Source organism: Pristiophorus japonicus, chromosome 1 (assembly GCF_044704955.1).
Source record: "Pristiophorus japonicus isolate sPriJap1 chromosome 1, sPriJap1.hap1, whole genome shotgun sequence".
Classification (NCBI taxonomy): Eukaryota; Metazoa; Chordata; class Chondrichthyes; family Pristiophoridae; genus Pristiophorus; species Pristiophorus japonicus.
This window is the reverse complement of record NC_091977.1, coordinates 371,513,979-371,528,555: the sequence shown is the minus strand read 5'-3', so window position 1 is coordinate 371,528,555 and position 14,577 is coordinate 371,513,979. Positions and strand designations below refer to the sequence as shown.

The window sequence follows — 14,577 nt, the reverse complement described above, 5'->3', positions numbered from 1 at the left end:
TGCTCTGTCCAGACCCACAGCAATGTGGTTGACTCTTAACTGCCCTGTGCCACTCAGTTGTCTTCAAGAAGGCAACTTCTCAAGGGCAATTCGGGACAGGCAATAAATACTGGCCTTACCAGCAACACCCACATACTGTGAATGAATTTATAAAAAACAACGACTGCCTCCATGGGACTGTCCCCATAGGTACCCGGCAGTGAATTCCTGATGATGATTTCTGCTCCCATTCCCAGCCAAGCTCTCAATGTGGCCGGCTGTCCCAGGGGAGTCTGCACAAGGTTATTTTAAATGAGACCATGCCATTAAGATCGGTAGAGCCTCCACATCCCTGGCTTTGATGGGTTCTTTGCCTGCTACCAGGTGCCCTGGCACCTTCCTCGCCTCCTCGCTAATATTGGGGCCAAGGAGTCAGGTAAGAATCTTCACAGGATCACTGCCATAATGATGGAATGGCTGAGCCTTGTTCTACAACAGCACACACCGGGACAAAGTGTTGCAGTCCTCAGGAATCACACAATGCCTTCCAGAAATATTCTCAAGTTTGTTCAAACTTTATGTTCTGCTTCAGGTCATATGGCCAGAGCATTTAAGTCTCTGATGAGTGCTCAGGAACTTCCATTACTCAGTTTTTTTTCTGACTTGGACATCTTTGCTTCAGCTTAATGTCAAATCAAATTAATTTTGACGTCAAGACTCAGAAACAAATGGTATCAACCACTGAGCCTACTCACTGACACTAAAGCGTATCTCACAAGAGAAAGAACAGAGGGCTGGATTTTTGGCTTTGCTCATTTCGGGGCGGTAATGGCGGCGGGGCGGTAAAATTTGTGCCCAGTCAACACAATTTAGCTGCTGGACCCTGAGTGTGGGCCGGAGCACTAAGGGAGGCATTACACACCTCTCTTAGGGTGCTTGGCTGGCTGAGCAAGTGAAAATCCTGAGCGAAACAGCCGGCCATGGATTGCTCCGAGAGAGACCTGGGGCGGGGGGGGGACCTGAAAAATCCCCCACCAAAAACATTCCCAATAACTCACACCACTACAACATAAGTCACAAAAAAAAACAATCACACTTACGTGAGGTCGACATTACTTACCTCACTGCAGCCATTACAGCTTGGACCACCCACTTTCATAGGTGGTCCCAGCAGAATGCTAATGGTCGGGCGGCAGCCAAAAATCAAGCCGGTTCGCCTTTTCCGGGCGATAATGCTCCGCGCTCCGCTGAAACCGGCACCGACAGTCCCAGCAGGGCACTGGAAGCCGGCCATGCACCCGGAAGGGCTTACCACCGCCATTGCTGCCCCTCTGGTGCACTAACAGGGATGGCAGAAGGCGGAAATTCCAGCTCAGGGTGTCTTTCTGAAACTTTCTGAAGAACTCAGTTATTAATGTCTTCAGCCATTGAAAGCTCAACCCAATATATGGCTGGCTTTGGGCACCAGCTCCAGCTGTGCTGTCCAATATGATTTCAACTCTGATACTGGTTCCAGTACTGGTTGAATCTAGGATAACTTCAGCATTACCCAATGCATAAGGTACATTGATTTCTGCTGATTCACTGATAACAGTGACTATTTTTGATTGACTTTGCCATCATCTCTGATGAAGAGGAGACAGAGAAGGGAAGAGAAAGAAAATGGCCAATAATTTGTTGTCAAAATAACAGCGAGGCTAATCACGCTCGCTATTAATGCCTTCGGCCGCCTGAGGAAAAGAGTGTTTGAAGATCTGTCCCTCAAAACTGTCACCAAGCTCATGGTCTACAGGGCCGTAGTAATACCCGCCCTCCTGTATGGCTCAGAGATGTGGACCATGTACAGTAGACACCTCAAGTCGCTGGAGAAATACCACAAGCGATGTCTCCGCAAGATCCTGCAAATCCCCTGGAAGGACAGACGCACAAACATTCGCGTCCTCATCCAGGCCAACATCCCCAGCATTGAAGCACTGACCACACTTGATCAGCTCCGCTGGGCAGGCTACATAGATCGCATGCCAGACATGAGACTCCCAAAGCAAGTGCTCTACTCAGAACTCGTCCACGGCAAACGAGCCAAAGGCGGGCAGGGGAAACATTACAAGGACACCCTCAAAGCCTCCCTGATAAAGTGTGACATTCCCACTGACACCTGGGAGTCCCTGGCCATAGACCGCCCTAATGGAGGAAGTGCATTTGGGAGGGTGCTGAGCTCCTCGAGTATCATCGCCGAGAGCTTGCAGAAATCAAGCGCAGGCAATGGAAGGAACGTGCAGCAAGCCAGGCTCCCTGCCCACCCTTTCCCTCAACCACTGTCTGTCCCACCTGTGACAGAGACTATGGTTCTCGTATTGGACTGTACAGCCACCTAAGAACTCATGCTAAGAGTGGAAGCAAGTCTTCCTCGATTCTGAGGGACTGCATATGATGATGGTGGTATTTGTTAGATCTCTTATTTTCCAATGAAATACGAACTCCGGTTGTAGTTTTAACGTAATTTTATTCTGGCAGCAGCAACAGCTCTTGGCTTTAAGCCAGGCCTTTGTCCTTCTGAGACCACATGGACAAAATGGCTGTTTATATACTTGATCAGTTTACAGAAAAGAACTCGCCTTCTTTGACCTTATTGGCTCAATTAATAGTCTGTTAACTTTTTAATTGGCTCGCTACCCAAGGTCCTAAAATGTCAAGTTGATTGAAGACTTAATGCAATGTGGTCTGTGTATTTTCAAAACTGCAGCCGGGCTGCAGAGCTTGAATTCTCCATCAATCCCCCCTTTGATTCTTTCACAAACTGAATCATAAAACATCAGGTATCACTGGTTAAACATTCTATAAAATAATTTCATACATGTTAATAGAGTTTCCTTCTAAAATTTGTTGATGTGTTTGCCATATGTCCGGACTAGTAAATTCCACACAAATTTACACCAACCCGAATTCCATCGTGGCCACAATGGAAGTCTGGTTTTAGTAGGTTGATTAAACTTATTCCAATTTAATCCAAATCAATATCTTAATTCAACCAGTAAACAACCTTGCCTTCAGCATAACATACCCCTGTGCCACTTACAGACGGTCTGCTGGAACCTGCAAGATGTCTCACCTGCGGGACAGCAGCTACAGCCGCCTGGTTGCAACAACATTTAATCAACATAAACAAACAATATAAAAGTAAAACAATTACAACAAATAGAATTAAACCTTCCACCAATGAAGTTCCTATTGAACCTAGCCATTCAGTGGCTCCACTCCACAAAGTGAATGATGGGGGTTGCTTAAGTTTTTCTACCTCCTTTTGGATATGCTCCGCTAAGTGGGTAATTTCTTCGGAGCTATCTGGGATATATGTGCAACACTCAGTTCCAAGTAGGATGCAAGTACCTCCCTTTTCAGCCAGGATGTTGTCTAGGGCCAGTCTATTCTGTAGGGCTACTGTGCGGATTGCTACCATTTCTGCATTGATTTTAACTAGGGCCTCTGAGGTATCATTGGCTACCCGTTCCACAACGGATGCCATGTTAATGGATTCCCTTGCCAGTCTGGCGGTCCCGTACCTGGGGATCTGAATGGCAAAGAACCTCTCTGTTTCTGTGATAGCTCTCTTAGGACGGTGTAAATGTTCCGACAGTGACTTTATATGATACATATAAGGCACAATGTAGGCTAAGTAGCAGGATCCCGTCCAATTCTGGGCCAGCCAAGGGTAGGCCTTGTGGCCACATACCCAATAGGTGCCATTATATGCAATGAATGTTAACTGTTTCTTTGTCAGCAACACTCCGGGGCCTGTCCAGGCTTTTCCATCTGTTTTATTCAGAATCCCTGTTACGTTAAAAATTCCCACATCGGCCCACTTTGGACGGTTCCGTGGCTTGATTATATTATAATTCCGGGAGCAGTTACTATACCCCATATTTTGGCCTCCTTTGATGTTTCTAATCAGACAGACCAATTCCCCCGGTTTTCCTATTCCCATTGTATTAGTGATAACAAAAAATGGGGGCCGTTTGGAATTATTGTAGCATAGTTGGTATCCCCCTTCAAAGGTAGTCAGGTTGTAACCTGCTGACTTCCATTTACGTTCCCAGTTTTCCGTATCCTGAAACGCATTGCCTGTTTTGTTTTGATTAATTATCCACTCAGCCATTTCTGAGATATTCAAGGGAATTGGCCTCAAGAGAATCCCTCCCTTTGAGTGAATAGGAATATGCGCACACACCCAACAACTGGAAATGTTACCTTGTTTGGCATAAATATATGACATATATAAAAAGGTATTTACATGTAATTCCCTTGCTACCCTACTATTTCCCTTTGGTGCAGAAGGTCGGCTAGTAAGAAGTAGGCAAATGCCTAGAATACCTACAATCAGTAATACAGTAAATTTATACATTTTGGCAAAAAGTAATTGTTCTTATTAGATTTCAGCTTCAGTTACGGATGCTCATTTAACGTGTGAAGCGTGGATCCAGGCTTTCTTTCCTTGGACTTTAACAGCTGCCTGGGTGGTCAATAACACTTGATAAGGTCCCTCCCACTTGGCACCCAAAGGTTCTTTATGCAACTTTTTCACATACACCCAGACTCCCGGGATGATGTTGTGTCCTCCTTCGGGTGAATTACCCCAAGCTGCTGATACCTGTCGGGAAACAGAACTCATAGCATTGGTTAGCTTCTGACAGTATGATAACAAAGTGTCACTCATTAAGTGAACATCAGCTTTCCTTAAATCGATAGTTCCTGGCAGCGACATGGGTCTTCCTGTTATAATTTCAAATGGGCTTAGACCTGTAGTTCTGTTCGGGGTTGCCCTAAAGCTACATAGCACTATTGGTAGTGCCTGGGGCCATGGTGTTCCTTCTTGGTGATATTTGGCAAGCTGTTGTTTCAGAGTTCGATTCATTCGCTCTACTTGTCCTGATGATTGTGGATGATAAGGACAGTGTAAATCCCACATAATGTTCAGTAACCTACAGACTTCTTGGCAGACAGCACCTGTGAAGTGTGTTCTCTGATTTGAGTCAATGCTACTCGGGACTTCCCATCGGGGAATGTAATCCTTACACAAGACCTTTGCAGTGTAATTGGCTGTGGCTCTTTTAGTTGGGACAGCTTCTACCCATCTAGAGAATCTGTCGACCATGACAAGAATGTTAGTGTATCCTTGGCATGAAGGGAGAGATATATAATCAACCTGCAAATGCTGGAATGATCCGACAGGGGCAGGGGGCCTCAGTTGGGGCATTACCATGATGGGTCCAGAATTATTTTTCTGGCAGACCACACAGCAGTCTGCTACCAGCTCGGCATGTTTTTTAAATCCCCGACCCCACCAGCTTTTCTGGAACCGTGCCGTCATCTGTTGTGAGGCCAAGTGTCCCCACGATTGGATCTGTTGGGCTAAAAAAGGCATAAGCACTTGTGGCGTGACTAGCTTGTCGGTAACTCTTTGTCTCCAGACACCATCTTCACATAGCTTAATTCCTGCCTCAATCCATGTCCATTTTTCCTCTCGGGAGCACTTGCCTTGCATTGTTTGAATGTCTCGTGTCAGAGTCCTGAGTGCTTTCAATCTGCACATCTGTGTTGGTTCTTCTGGGGGAGCGCCCTGTGAGGCGGCATCTTTAGCTGCCTGGTCGGCTAGGGCATTTCCCTGTGCTTCCGTGGTATTTTCCTTGGTATGGGCCTTACACTTCAGGATGGACACTTCCTGAGGTAATTGTATGGCCTCTAGTAAGTATCGGACTTCTTTTCCATTTTGGATAGGTGTACCAGCAGCAGTGAGGAATCCCCTTTCCCACATTACAGACCAAAGTCGTGAGCGACTCCAAAAGCATAACGCAAATCTGTGTAGACATTAGCTGTCTGTCCTTCTGCTATTCGACATGCTTCTGACAGGGTCCGTAACTCGGCCTGTTGTGCTGACGTTCCTGAGGGTAAACATCCTTTTGCCACTACCTCATATAAGGTTGTAACTGCCCATCCTGCTTTTCTGGTACCATTATGGTCAAAATTTGCACTCCGTCCCAGGGATGAAGTTGATATATATTTCTTAAGCGGTCCAATTGGTCCCACGTTTTCACTCCCCCTTTCTTTGGATTGGGCAATTCCTTGGACCATTTATCAATTTTCTCTGGGTCTGCCGGATCATGAACTAAATATTCTGCATACACCCTTTTCCTCGTTTTTTTGGTTCCGCCCTCATCCGCAGTCTCTTCTGATTTGACTACAACTTGTCTTTTTTTAAATGGGGCAAAGCGCACCCCTAATTCTTCATTCTCCGACCCTGTATCGTCGGAGGATTCAGAATTCGTATCTATTCCTCGGTCGTGTCATCGGGTTTGCACTTTTAATTTATCCAAACATGGGTACCCTGGGTATTGACCGATACATTTTCCTTTTTCTATTACTGTCTCTTGACCTAATGATTTTTTCCATTCTTTAATTTCAACTTTAAGATCTTTAACTTCCGCTTCCGATTTTTCAAGTTCAAATCTTTTCTGTCGCAGCTGTTCACAAACAGCTTGCAATTGGTCCTTTGTACTGGTCAGTTCTCGATCATGTTGGGAACGCATTATAATTTCATTCCGCTTTCGGATCTGTCCCATAACGGCTAGGGACCATCTAGTTCGCTCTTTATTTTTCATACGGGTCGTTTTTCCCCAGGCCCTTTTAATCTCGTCCAAGGACCATTGTCCTTTGGAGGTACCGTACTTTTGTTCGATCTTAATACAGGTTTTAGATACGTTGAATTGTTGCTCTATGTCTTCTTTCAACTGTTGGAGGATTTCATCTATCGAAACCTCAGGTGGTGCCTGCCCACCTTTTACAGTTGTAGGCAATTCTTTGCTCTTATCTCCTGCTGCCATAATACTGATTTATTTACTGGGGTCTCAAGTCATAGGCTTTCCAGCCAATCAGTGGGTCGGTAATTAATTAACTAATACACCGTCGAAGTTAGACGTCTATGGGACCTCGAGCCGACTACCAACCGGAGGGTTCGCAAACCGGAGGCTTTCGAAATCGCATAGAAGGAGAGGCTAATTTAGACTTTTGACCGAGGACTTTTATAAAGAGGAGTCCTTACCTCGGTATGTAGGTCCGATGTCCAAAATTCAGTTTCTTTCCTCAGCGATCGTGTTCGTGACGCCAAAATTGTTAGATCTCTTAATTTCCAATGAAATACGAACTCCAGTTGTAGTTTTAATGTAATTTTATTCTGGCAGCAGCAACAAGCTCTTGGCTTTAAGCCAGGCCTTTGTCCTTCTGAGACCACATGGCCAAAATGGCTGTTTATATACCTGATCAGTTTACAGAAAAGAACTCGTCTTCTTTGACCTTATTGGCTCAATTAATAGTCTGTTAACCTTTTAATTGGCTCGCTACCCAAGGTCCTAAAATGTCAAGTTGATTGATGACTTAATGCAATGTGGTCTGTGTTTTTTCAAAACTGCAGCCGGGCTGCAGAGCTTGAATTCTCTATCAGTATTTATGCGCAAATACTACAGAATCTGTCGGATGTCTATGTCCCTACGAGGTTCACTGTTTGAAGTTTGTTCACAAACTGAAAAATTAACATGGTGACTGTCGAAATTATTTCCTTAGCTAGGAATCAGACGCAACCAAAATGGACATCATGGTCAGATGGCTATGCTGCTGCAGCAGTCATCTGTAACCACTTTGGATACTCAGGCCTGAATGTTTGTCTATGTTACTGTCCTCCATCATTTTGTACAGATGACGATTTGAGGAGTTTCCTTAAAGAAAAGACAGAATAAAAGCGTACCTCTTATATCCACTATTCTATGAAAAAAATACACAGTCTCAAACTTATGCTAGTTTAAAGTAGAGTGTATTTTCAATACAAAAAGGAGCGAAGATAACATTTATATTTGCAAACTTGAGGTCGCTCCAATCAAAATGATATAGCAGATTTACTTACTTCATTAAACAGATGGAAACAAAATTCCTTTGGGTTTAACTTTATTGTACACTCAAATTCAGCATTAATGATAAGAAAATTGTAGCGCTCAACCTCACACTTTGGGCTCAATTTTTGCTCCGTTTTTTTTGGAGTAGGCTGCTTTTTCTAGCGTAACTTAAAAATCCCCAGTTTCCCCAATCAATTTGCACCAGTGTAACTCACTTAGTTATGGTTTTTTTAGGTTTGTTTTTTTTTCTCAAAAGGGGGCGTTACCAGCCACCTACACCAATTTTGCCCATTTAGGCAACTTTGGCCAACTAATAGTTACTCCATTTCTAATTAGGCCAGCGTATGTGGCTACTTGAGAAAACCCTTGCGGAGAGATAAAGAAATCAGGTAGGTAAATCGGAGGCCATTCGTCCTGGGCTAGGGGCGGGAAGTGGCGAGGACCTGGACCAAGCCTCATCCTTAACAATGTTTGCAAACAAAAACTACGAACAATTCTATAAAAAATAAAAAATTAACGTCCTACCTTCATCTTCAAGCTGCAATTCAGCTTTCTGCACTCCGCCCGGGAAGGCAATGGGCCGGTGCGGGACGCCACTCAGCCTGGGTAGGGGCAGGACAATGCACCGGGAGGCCAATCGGCTAGGACTAGTGGCAGGCAGGAGAATTAATAGTGCTCCTGCCTGCTGGTGATTTCTAAGAGATCGATCTCACCAGGAGGCCACTCGGTCAGGGCTCGGGGCGAGCAGGAGAACTGATAGAAATCACCGGCAGGCAGGAGAATGCAAGAGATCGCACCGACAGGCAGGAGAAGTCACAGAACGCACGCACAGGTGCTCCAATGTACCACACTTAATGATTTTACCAATGAGAATTATTTACTTTCGTTCAAAAATACTGGCAGTTCTATAAAGTTGTATAGGTTCATCACTTTGTGATTAAACATTAAATACTCCATGAGAATAGTAATAGAGAACTGACAGAACTCACCGGCAGGCAGGAGAACTCACAGGTTACCATGACAGCCCGATCTTTTTGGCGCAGATCAAAGCTCCACCCCCCTCGGGTTAAGTCACACCAAAATGAAGAGATCTTAAGGGGAAACTTACAATACATTTTTTTTGGTGTACTCGGGCCACAAAAAATCGGGCATAACTCTTCAAGTTCGCCAAAAAAAATGCTTTGAGGAAAATTGAGCCCACTGCTTCTGCTGTTTGAATGACAGTAAATTCCTCCTGCCTGCAAGTTTCAGTTTTTTGAGTTGAAGAAGTGGAAGGTGCAGAAAATTACCGAAAGTAGTCAAAAAAGAACATGTAGGACAGTAGGGAATCTAAAACAAATGCATAGTGTGGCACATACATTGGAGAAAACCCAAGCTGTCCTGATGAGAAAGTAGTGGACAAGCAACATCTGAGTGCCTCGGGCATGTATTAGCATTGGCATGAGGCGTATCTGTAAGTTTCTATGATACTGAGGGCTAGACTTTCCACTTTGCTGGCTATCGCCCAAAAAATGGGCGATGTTCCACCGATGTTTGATGTCTCAGCCTTACCGATCGCTGGAACATCGCCCATTTTTTTGGATTGCGATTTTCCACTCAGCGATAGGCCAGTGATGTGAAATGGGCGATGTGAAAGGTCAGCGATGTGACATGTGCCCAGCGAACGGCCAGCGATGTGGAAGGCAAAAGCTTCCTTCGTAACGGCCTTCTGCGCATGCGATTTTTTTCTTTCTTGGTGACTGGTTTTCCCGCATTTCAGGAGGTCAGGGATCGTCCACAAATACGCAGAAGGCACAGGGAGGGGCAGAGAGAGAGAGAGAGAGAGAGGAGATATCAAGAAGGCAGTGAATTAGGGGAGAGAAGAGAAAGAGAGAAAGTAGGTTCACAGATCTGAAAAGATGTTTACAGATCAGGCTTACAGACTTATAAAATAGCTTACAGACTTATAATATACAGTTAAAAGTTATATTAGTAAAAATATCTGAAATCCATCATGATGCTGAGGGGGAGAGAAAGAGGGCGAAACCCTTCAGTGACGAAGCCAATGAGGCCCTTGTTGATGAGGTGCAGTCCTGGTGGGGCCAATTGACGCGGGGTGCTCATGGGAAACACCCACCCCGTGCATATCGGAAGATTTGGACCGTGATCGCGGGCATGGTGTGCTTGGCTTCCCATGAGACGAGGGGGCCCGATCAGTGCCGGAAGCGCTGGAACAGTTTGGTAGCTGCAGCAAGAATAAGTTGCATTTCATATTGTACTGATGCAAAGTGTTAATTATAATAATAATTAAAATGAATCTCCTGGATTGAATTTAAGCTTGTTATTCATACATGTATTACATAAACTCACAAATTGGCGGACATGTTTCCTACATTACAACAGTTACTACACTCCAGAAGTACTTCATTGGCTGTAAAGTGCTTTTGGATGGCCTGAGGTTGTAAATGCAAGTGGTTCTTTCTTTGTAGTGACAGAAAGGAACGAGCACAGTGAGTGCCTTAGTGGGCACTGTGATAACTATTGACATCTAAAGGTAATCTGTGTGTGGAGACAGAAGACGTGGGTATGATTATGCTGCAGGAGGGCGACGGCTGATTGCAGTGCGGGCAGGTACAGCAGGAGTGGTGAGGTCGGGGCAAAGGAGTGGCAAGAGTTCGTAGAGGGATGTGATCGGGGCCCAGGAGAGGTGTGAATTTGGGACCCAGAAGAGGCGTGGGCCCAGGGGCAGCACGGGCCAGCCCACACTGCGATATGTGTGCACACTAGGTCTGTGCAGCAGAGCTGGTCTCCAGTCATCTTGGTTAATCCTTGCCACTGGACCAAGACCTAGCTCTGTCAAGCCCGTGTGGTGACTGGTGTGCAACGGCCACCACATGTTAAAAAAATCCATGCACAGGCATCTTCCACCCTTCAAGATGCAGTTTGGGATCTGGAATATTAGGTCCTTCATTGAAACACATGTGAACTCATCCCTTTTCGGCATGGAAGCAAGTCATCCTCATTTCGAGGGACTGCCTATGATGATGATGACATAAACTCCATGTTAAGATCCGGACAGGGCTCTGAACCTGGGACTATGTAGAGGGAGCTTTACTCTGTAAATAACCCCATGCTGTAGCTGTCCTGGGAGTGTTTGATGGGACAGTGTAGAGGGAGATTTAATCTGTATCTAACCTGTATTGTGCCTGCCCTGGGAGTGTTTGATGGAACAGTGTAGAGGGAGCTTTAATCTGCATTGAACCCGTGTCGTACCTGTCCCGGGAGTGCTGATGGGATGGAAGTCTCTCTGGATGCTGCAGTATAGAGAAATGTATATGTGCCAAGCTGTAGCATGTAATGTTTTAAACTGTTGTGTCTCCATGATACTACCTAGTCAATCAGCTTATGCTATGTTCTTTTCTCGTTTGCAGAAGAAGATATGTAACAACCGCACTGAGCAGAGACGCACCGGAGAGGGCTCTGCTCAGTGCAATCATTGACTGACCTGGAGGAGCGTGCAGCCGTGCTGGTGGGCCATGAAACCCGTTCGGCCACAGTCTGGCGGAGCCCAGCTATGCATCTCATGGTAATGTGTCAAACAGTATTAAAAAGTAATGTAACATCCTGTAATTATAATGGAATATGCAGTACAGGAATGATGTCATGTCATGTCATGTCATGTCATGCATGCAGCTTTTGTGCATAAGAAGCAATAAGAGCAGGGGATGCAGCCGCTACAGCTTTCTGGGGTAATGAGATGCATCCGGAGAAGCTGATCGAGGTGCAACCAGCACCTGCACCTCCACCTGGTGAACAGGAGGAGGAGGAGTGCGACACCATCCGCCACCACCACTGAGCCCGAGGAGTAAGAGGAGGTGCAACGAGACCTGGGTGTCATGGTACATCAGTCATTGAAAGTTGGCATACAGTTGCAGCAGGCGATGAAGGCGGCAAATGGCATGTTAGCCTTCATAGCGAGAGGATTTGAATATAGGAGCAGGGAGGTCTTACTGCAGTTGTACAGGGACTTGGTGAGGCCACACCTTGAATACTGAGGAAGGACATTCTTGCTATTGAGGGAGTGCAGCGAAGGTTCACCAGATTGATTCCTGGGATGGCAGGACTGACATATGAAGAAAGACTGGATCGACTAGGCTTATGTTCACAGGAATTTAGAAGAATGAGAGGGGATCTCATAGAAACATACAAGATTCTGACGGGATTGGACAGGTTAGATGCAGGAAGAATGTTTCCGATGTTGGGGAAGTCCAGAACCAGGGGTCACAGTCTAAGGATAAGGGGTAAGCCTTTTAGGACTGAGATGGGGAGAAACTTCTTCACTCAGAGAATTGTGAACCTGTGGAATTCTCTACCACAGAAAGTTGTTGAGGCCAGTTCGTTAGATATATTCAAAAGCGAGTTAGATGTGGCCCTTACGGCTAAAGGGATCAAGGGATATGGAGAGAAAGCAGGAATGGGGTACTGAAGTTGCATGATCAGCCATGATCATATTGAATGGCGGTGCAGGCTCGAAGGGCCGAATGGCCCACTCCTGCACCTATTTTCTATGTTTCTATGTCTATGTTTCTATGTCTCTCGTTAATGTGCACCGGTATGTTCTAATAAGCTCTGTAATAAACTCAAATGTGCTTTTAAGGTCATCCTGAGACGCTGGTCGAGGTGCAACCAGCACCTGCAGCTGCACCTGGTGAACGGAAGGAGGAGGAGCGCGACACCATCAACATCACTGAGCCCGAGGAGGAAGAGGAGGAGGAGGAGGAGCACCAGCAGTAGTAGACAATTATGGAGGTGGATGAACCTGTGATCATCTCAACTGAGACTGAAGAGGCATTGGGACCAAGCGGCGTGCAGCCGGCAACACCAAGGTGCATTATATTGTACACGCCGATCCCACGGAGGCTGGGTCAGTGAGGTCAGCAATCGCCTCCCTCGGACGATCAGTTGGAGAGCTTGATCTCCCTGTGCTCGGAGACGGTCGCGATAGGTCGCGAGCTTCTCCAGGGGTTTACTCAGTTTGCGCATGACTTTTCACAGGTGTCGACTGTGCAAGTCGAGCTACTGGAGGGAGCACGGCCGACCCTGGAAGGGATGCGTGAGCAGACCACCGCAACCAATGCCCTTTCGGCATGCGCTGCTGGCTGAACACGGCACTTCACCCCAAGGTGTCGTGTTGGGTCGGTGTATCACCCCGAGTACTCAAGCAAGTACGGAGAAACCACTTCCTCTTGACTCGGAAGACGAACCGCCAGCTTTGTCTTCCACTCCAACACCCCCACCACACCAGCTTCGTCTCCATCTCTGGGGACCAAAACGGGCAGGTGGGGCTAAGATACGGGGGGGGGGGGGCGGGGGGAAAGGATCTGGAGGGAAACGTGGCCGCAGGTAGGGGGGAGGGGATGTTTCTGCTGTTATCTTATTCTGTTACTGTTAAATTTTTTGTGTTAATGTTAAAGTGTTAAATTGTTACTGTTAATGTGCATTTATAGTTGTGGGGGTGGGGGGGTTGTGTGGGTGGTGATAATTTTTTTTTTAATTCTTTGTTGCAATAAAAATGTTATTAAATTTAACAATTGTTGTGCATTGTCTTATAATAACATAAGTTTAGTTAAGTTAAGTATTAATGCAAATGTTGTACAACAATGGATAGGCCAGGCCAGTGCAGGCAAGGCTAAAACATAACTCAACGTAACTCAATGCATATGCAACTTTTGTTTAACCATAACTGTAAATGTAAATGTGACTGTCCCCAATGTAAGTTCATGCAATTTATGAACTGCTGACGTAACAGCCACACGGTATCTCTGGTCTTTTGGGGGGGTGGGGGGGGTGAGCTGGTGGGACCATAGCTTCATCGCCAGGCTGATTGTCCTCCCAGAGGTCCTCACTAGCCTCCTCTTCCTCCTTTTGCTCCTCGCCATCTGGCTCTTCCATCTCCCCTCCTTCTGGAGGTGGACCGGCAGCCCCATCTGGCAGTTGTTGTCCTCGCCTTATAGCTCGGTTATGCAACATGCAACACACCACAATAAACTCAGCGACCTGGTCAGGATGGTACTATATGCTGCCACCAGAGTGGTCCAGGCATCTAAAGCACTGCTTTAGGACTCCAATTGTCTTTTCGACGATGTTGCGTGTAGCTATGTGGCTTTCGTTGTAACGTTTCTCGGCTTCAGTAACGGGATTACGCAGTGGGGTCATCAGCCAGCTGGCAAGACCATATCCTTTATCCCCCAGCATCCAACCGTGACCTTCTGGCTGATTGACAAACAGGTCAGGGATAGCACTCTCACACAGGATGTGCGCATCATGGATGCTGCCAGGAAATGTAGCATTTACTGTCATAATAATTTGGTTGTGGTCAACAACGAGCTGCACATTCAGGGAGTGGAATCCCTTTCTGTTATGAAACACCTCCGGGTTCTGTAAAGGGGCTTTCAGGGCAATGTGCGTGCAGTCTATTGCTCCCTGCATCTTGGGGAAGTTTGCTATTCTCGAGAAACCCAAAGCTCTCCCGGTCTATGCCTTCCAGGTCATAGGGAAGTTTATAAAGTCTATCCTGCGAGCGTAAAGGGCTTCAGTCACCTGCCGAATGCAGCAGTGTGTGGCATGCTGAGAGATACCACAGATGTCGCCAGCTGAAGCCTGAAAGGGTCCAGATGCGTAG

At 46.2% G+C, this 14,577-nt stretch overlaps 1 long non-coding RNA gene across 1 annotated transcript; it reads left to right on the top strand.

Annotated features, from left to right (window-relative positions):
* Positions 1–8,628: 8,628 nt before the first annotated feature.
* LOC139259534 (uncharacterized) lies at positions 8,629–13,192 on the top strand. Its single transcript, XR_011592591.1, has 3 exons — positions 8,629–8,748; positions 11,327–11,481; positions 12,553–13,192. It is a non-coding gene; the product is annotated as an uncharacterized lncRNA (long non-coding RNA).
* The last annotated feature ends 1,385 nt before the right edge of the window (positions 13,193–14,577 follow it).